This window comes from Eriocheir sinensis, chromosome 13 (genome assembly GCF_024679095.1).
Source record: "Eriocheir sinensis breed Jianghai 21 chromosome 13, ASM2467909v1, whole genome shotgun sequence".
Lineage (NCBI taxonomy): Eukaryota > Metazoa > Arthropoda > Malacostraca > Decapoda > Varunidae > Eriocheir > Eriocheir sinensis.
In genome coordinates this window covers 15839054-15845930 of record NC_066521.1, presented here as the reverse complement: position 1 = coordinate 15845930, position 6877 = coordinate 15839054, and the positions used below count along the sequence as shown (strand labels likewise).

General features: G+C 43.1%; 1 long non-coding RNA gene across 1 annotated transcript; it reads left to right on the top strand.

The window, feature by feature from the left end:
* The first annotated feature begins 4004 nt into the window (after positions 1-4004).
* Positions 4005-6877, top strand: LOC126998074 (uncharacterized). The gene is made up of 2 exons (XR_007752622.1): positions 4005-5707; positions 5965-6877. It is a non-coding gene; the product is annotated as an uncharacterized LOC126998074 (long non-coding RNA).

The window sequence follows — 6877 nt, the reverse complement described above, 5'->3', positions numbered from 1 at the left end:
CGAGACGCCTGCGTGTGTGGGGGGGAGTAAATAATCGATGGAAGGGCCAATGAATTTATATATAGAGTAAGGAGTTAAAACTAGATCCCCTTGTAGGAAATAAGAGATGAGTGCTATGAATGAACGGCGGTGTATATGAATGACCGTGCAAGTCGTATCATACATCATGGAAAATAAGCGAAAATAACAATGAAATTATATAATCAATGAAATAACCGGTGACTTTGCGTTTAGTGATGAGTGAAATTATATCTTGTGTTACGGTGAATATGATTGGTTCTATGAATGAAACCTGCATGAATGACCGGGAAACTATGCAATCAATGAAATGGCCGGTGGATTTCTATAAAGTGGAGAGTGAGAGTGGTATCGCTCTGTAGTAGAAAATATGAGATTGGTAATATGCATAAATAAAAGCATGTAAATAGCCGTGAAAATATGTTCTTAATGAAATACACAATGAATTGATATAGCGAGAAGTGGATGTTTTACTTGTGCAGTTGAGGATATATAAGAGATAAGAGGTAAAAAGTAAAATATTCGGATTATGAAGGAAAAAAATATATGAATAAACAATAGACAGTGAGTTAACATACTGAGCTGTGAAATTGGTCCCTCGCGTGGTGAAACACAACAATAGGATCATACACATAAAACCGGAAAAAAATCAATAACCCCGGAACGATACCAACAAATTTACTGACGTCGAGTTCATGTAATGGAGTGTGAAAATGCTTGTCCTTTTGACGGAATAAAAAAATAAAAACAACAACAAAATATAAAATGCTATGAAACTCCATGATGCCACACAACGAAAGAGAAAATAATGCTCTCTTCTAACGAATAAAAAAGCAGAACATACTTGTAAAAACGGTCTTAAAATAATAAAATCTACGCTCATTAAATATACTTGAGTTTCAGTAATAAGAAAACTACTGTAAGAAAAAAAAAAGCTAACATACAAATTTAAACACGTAATTAAGGTAAGAAAAATCAATTAACCTCTCATTAAAGTTATTGAGGCCGCAGGTGAGGAGGGACAGGTGAAGGCCGTTAAGGTAAGGTGTCCTCCAGGGTGCTTACGTGGCCCTTCTGTGTCCTCTTGTGCCACTTGATCGCATCCGTCACCCTTAGGAGAGGCGCCCCTTAAAGCCTCCTCCTCCTAAGGGCTTTTGAAGGGCACGTAGCTGACCTTGAACCCTTAGAACCCTTAATCATTAGCGCTGAGGTGGGAAGCGACAGGTATATTGGGTTAGGGCTTTTTTTGGATATGTTTACCTGTGTGTGTGTGTGTGTGTGTGTGTGTGTGTGTGTGTGTGTGTGTGTTATGTTGGTCACCTGTGCACCTGTAAAATTAAAGGGCTCAGGTGAGTTTGAACAGGTAACTCAATGAAGGCTATTTCAGAGTATTGGCAGGTGAGAGAGAGAGAGAGAGAGAGAGAGAGAGAGAGAGAGAGAGAGAGAGAGAGAGAGAGAGAGAGAGAGAGAGAGAGAGAGAGAGAGAGAGAGAGAGAGAGAGAGAGAGAGAGAGAGAGAGACTGGCCGTTGCATTCATTGTGTTCTTGTTCTACTTTCAACAACTTCCTGACTGTGTGTTTAAGATGCATGTCTCCACCTCCTCCACTTTTTCACTTCACGTCTTTGCATTTTCAATTAACTTCCTACTCCACTTTCCCTCCTCCACTCCTTTTTGCGTCACTCCACATCCTCCCTTCCTCCCTTCTGTCACCTCCTTATCTACATCCTCCCTTCATATCTTCAGCAATCAACGCTACTCCACCTCACATCCGTCTTCCTCATCCATCTCTTGCCTCCCACATCCGCCCACCTTGTTCCTCCCTTCCTTCTGTCACCTCGCATCCACATCCTCCCTTCACATCTACCTTTCTCAACACTCCACCTCACATCCTTCCACATTCACCCACCTTCTTCCTCTCTCCTCATCCACGCAGGTAAAAAAACACAGAGAGATTTACCTGTTGTGGAATGACGCTGTGACTTCTAATGAGGAAATGCAGGATAGAGAATATACCTGAAATGAGATACCTGGAATTTGAGGATTGAAATAAAAGACCTGGAAGAAGAGAACAGTAATAAGAGGGAACAAGAGGCAATAACCGTCTCTGTGAATTGGGTTTTGTTTATGTTTCTATTTTTACCTGAATGAGACGAGGTAATGTTGAGTTAATTACAGGTAAGAAAGAAGCTCTAAAACCTGAAGTTGTGTCCGAGAGAGAGAGAGAGAGAGAGAGAGAGAGAGAGAGAGAGAGAGAGAGAGAGAGAGAGAGAGAGAGAGAGAGAGAGAGAGAGAGAGAGAGAGAGAGAGAGAGAGAGAGAGAGAGAGAGAGAGAGAGTTGGAGAAGCAAGGAGTTATTGGAGAGGAAGAGAATGAAGAAAGAAAGGAAACAAAGGAAAGGAGGAAGAAAACACTTGGAATCTGGAAAACTTTAGAGAAGAAATTAAAAAAAGCAAGAAAAGTAAGAAGGGGAAAAAAAAATATATGTAAAAAAACGAATCAGGGAAGAAGGGACTAAATGACATAAGAGGAGAAAGGAAAAGAAAAGGAAGAAAAAGGTGAATAAAGGAGGGACTAGAGAAGAGAGGCATGTCTGACAGCCGAAGAAGTAGGAATAAGGAATGATCAGATTTGGAATCCTTTAGAGGGACTGGAATACGAAAATCCCTTTAAAGATATTCATTGGACTTTGCAAGGTCTCCAGCATCCCTTATCTCGTGTGTGTGTGTGTGTGTGTGTGTGTGTGTGTGTGTGTGTGTGTGTGTGTGTGTGTGTGTGTGTGTGTGTTCACGCGCCCAGAGACCCCAAGAGCCACGCCCTCAACCCTTCCCTCCCACTCTTTTATCCTCTTCGTCCTCTCCTCCTCCTCTTCCTCCTCCTCCTCCTTCCATTCCCTCACTTTTTATTCTTCCTCACACCTTATCCTGTCTACCTCCCACGCACCTTTTCCTTCTCTCTTCTTCCTCCTCCTCCTCCTCCTCCTCCTCCACGGAACTTCGCTTCACAGACCAAATTACTGCAGCATTTTGCTCCCCACGAAGGAAAAGTCGAGTTAGTCCTGCTTCTTCTTCTTCTTCTTCTTCCTCTTCTTCTTTTTCCTCTTCTTCGTCTTCTTCTTTCTCCTCCTCCTCCTCCTCATCCTCTTCCGTCTTCTCCTAAGTGTAACCGAAGGAGGAAGAAATGTGTGTACCTGTGTGTGTGTGTGTGTGTGTGTGTGTGTGTGTGTGTGTGTGTGTGTGTGTGTGTGTGTGATCGGTCGTTGGTTGGCTTAAGAGTTCGGGTACGAGTCATGTCAGGAATGGTTGATGTGAGAGAGAGAGAGAGAGAGAGAGAGAGAGAGAGAGAGAGAGAGAGAGAGAGAGAGAGAGAGAGAGAGAGAGAGAGAGAGAGAGAGAGAGAGAGAGAGAGAGAGAGAGAGAGAGAGAGAGAGAGAGAGAGAGAGAGAATATTGTATAACCCCCTCAAAAAAAAAAGAAATATTGGTAAAAATAGATAAATTAAACGCAAGAGTCGAAGTTGAAATAAATTGATGATGTTAAGCAATTCACGTGAGATGTTACACGAATTACAGGTGAGAGAGAGAGAGAGAGAGAGAGAGAGAGAGAGAGAGAGGGAGAGGGAGGGGGAGAGAGAGAGGAACGTGACCGAGTTATGTGGGATCAAACACTTAACAGGTGAGAAAGCGGAAAGATTAATCACTCACCTGCAGCCTGACACCTTTACCTGTACCCTTGTTGACCTTGCTCTTCCCAGCCCTCTTCCTGTCACCACCCATCTCTCTTTCAATCCCTTCCCTTCATTTTCCTTCCCTTCCCTTTCCTTTCCTTTCCTTTCCCTTCCCTTCCCTTCTCTTCTCTTCTCTTCCCTTCCCTTCCGTCCTCTTCCCTTCCCTCCCCTTCCCTTCCCTCCCCTTCCCTCCCCTTCCCTTCCCTTCCCTTCCCTTCCCTTCCCCTACCGCTCTTTCTTTCTCTCCCCTTCCCTTCCCTTCCCTTCCCTTCCCTTCCCTTCCCTTCCCTTCCCTTCCCTTCCCTTCCTTCCACTTCCCTGCATTATATTTATCCTCCCCTTCCATCTCTTCTCCAACTATTTAGCTTACTCTTCATACTTCTATCTCTATTTCCTTCTCCCTTCCACTCACTTCCCTTTACTCTGCTTCTCTCTTCATCTATTTTTCATTAACTAATTTACTATCCATCCTTCTATTTCTTTCCTTCTCTTCTACCCACTTATCCTCTTCATTCGTTTTCTAACCATCTTCTTTACTACAAATCTTCCTATCTCTCTTCCCTTATCTTCCACTCACTTCCTTTTCCCATAGTTGTCCCTTCCTTCCATTTATTTGTGTCTATCAGAACTCCCATTCATCCTCTTATCTCTTATCTCTCTCTCCTCTTTCACCCACTTACTTCCCTCTTCTATACTTATCCATTTCTTCTATTTTTCATCCATCTAAAGTTCTCTATCAATCCCCTTAACTCTCTTTCCTCCCTTCCACTCACCTTTCTCATTACTGTCCATTCTTTCATCTCATCCTTTCCCTTTTATCTAATCTATTCTTTCATCCATATATCTTCCTTTCCTTACCGTCCACTCCACTCTTAATTCTCCCTTCTATCCATCTTCCCATCCATTACACTCACTCTCCCACTCACAGCATCCATCTCTCCACCACCTCCATTCCACTCGCCCACCCGCATCCCACGCCACACCCACCTCCATCCCCTCTACCCTGACACCTCCGCCCTCAGCAACCCAAAATTACGTCTAATCACTGAACGACTTCCTCTGTATCGGCGTTGTTTATGCAGCCGCTGCCTCGTTTGTGTGTGACATGGCCTGGGAAAGGTCGGAAAGGCTGGTGGAAGCTGGTGGAGGATGGGGAGTGACTGGGGGAAGACAGGGGAGACTGGGAAGGGTTGTAGATGAATAGAGAGCAGTTAGGGGGACTGGGGAAGACTGGGGAATGTTAAAGTAAGCTGGGAAATAGCTCTGGGGATTGGTTTGATTAGGAAATATTGTAGGCAGCTGAATAGAAGTTGGTAAAGGGATTTGGGGAGACTGATGAATGTTGGAGAACGCTGGGGGAGTAGGTAGAGGAATTGGAGGACACTGGGGAAGGTGGGGAGGACTTCAAATGGCTGAGAAAACTGCGGTAGCGTTGGGGAAGGTGGGGGGACGTTTGGGGAAGGATGAGGATGGTTGGTATAACGTTGGGGTAGGTTGGGAAAGACTTGGGAGGCTGAAGGACGTTTGGGGAAGCTTGACAGTATGGAGGACGGTCGAAAAGTGGGTATGAGGAGAATGGGGAGTGGGTGGGGAGGAGTGGGGAAGAATGGTGAAGTGTGTGGTCCATCTCAAAGGAAGAAAGGGTTATGGGGGCACAATGGAACGCCTGTTTGTCTGTCTGTCTGTCGCTCTGTATCCCTGTCTGTCTGTCTCTGTCTATCTGTCTGTCTGGCCAATTCTCCATCTCTTGTTTTATGGAAAGGATGCGGGAGGGAGGGACGGTGAGGGAGAGAAAGGAGAACGAGATAAATTAAGAGAGGGAATAAATATGGAGGTCTCGGAGGAAAGGCAAACGAAGGGTGGAAGAAAAATGTAAAGAAAAGAAGAGAGAAGAGAGAAATTGAGGTTATGAAGACGAAAGAAAGGAGAACGAAATAAATTTAGAGAATGCGAAGAAATATGGAGGTCGCAGAGAAAAAGAAACGAAGGGTGGAAGAGGAATGTAAAGAAAAGAAGAGAGAAGAGGGAAATTGTGGATATGAAAAAGAGAGAAAGGAGAACGAGATAAATTTAAAGAGAGGAAATATGGAGGTCGCAGAGAAAAGGGAAGCGGAGGATGGAAGAGGAATGTAAAGAAAAGAAGAGAGAAGAGGTAATTTGAGGATATGAAGAAGAGAACAAGGAGAACGAGATGAATTAAGAGAATGGGAAGAAATATGGAGGTCACAGAGGAAAGGAAGCGAAGGATGGAAGAAGAATGTTAAGAGAAGGAGAAAAGAGAAGGAGAGAGGAAATGAAGAAGAGAAAAGAAAGAGAAGGATGAAATAAGGATGCTAAGAGAAGAAAAGAGGAGAAGAAAATGAGGAAATGAAGAAGAAAAAAGGAAGAGAAGTGTGAAAGAAAAATTTTAAGAGAAGAAGAAAAGAGAAGGAAAGAGGAAATGAAGAAGAGAAAAAGGAAGAGAATGATGAAGGAAGAATACTAAGAGAAGAAAAGAGAAGAAAAATGAGGAAATGAAGAAGAAAAAAAGGTATAGAAGGGTAGAAAAAGATGCTGAGAGAAAAAGTAAAAGAGATGAAAAATGAGAAACATGAGGAAGTGGAGGGAAAGAAAGAAGGAAATGGAGAACACAGATAGGATGGATTAAAAATGCCAACGTAAAAATACAATAAAAAAAGAGAAACAGGAAAATGAACGAAAGCTAAGGAGACATGAAGAGGGGGGGATAAAAGGATACGAGAAAAATAAAATAGAAAGAGAGGAGAAGGGGTAAGGGAAATGTATGAGAAGGAGGGAAGGAAGAAAGATGGACTGAAGGGAAGGAAAGAAAGGGAAGTGGGAGGGAGAGAAAAAGACTTGGTGCAGAGGAAGGTGAAGAATTATGGATGATGGGAAGGGGAAGGAATGAAAGGAAGGGAAAGGGCTTGAAGCTAAAGGAGAGGAAAGGAATAGTAAGAAAAAAAAAGAGAAAACAGGGCATAAGAAAAATGGAGAACGAAAATGAAAGAATAAGGAAGGAAGGATGATGTGAAAGAGGATAAAAGGAAAGAAATAATAAAAGGTAATAACAAAAAGAGGGAGAGAGGAACTAAACAGAAATAGAGAGGAAAGGAAGGGCGAGAGACTGACTAGAAA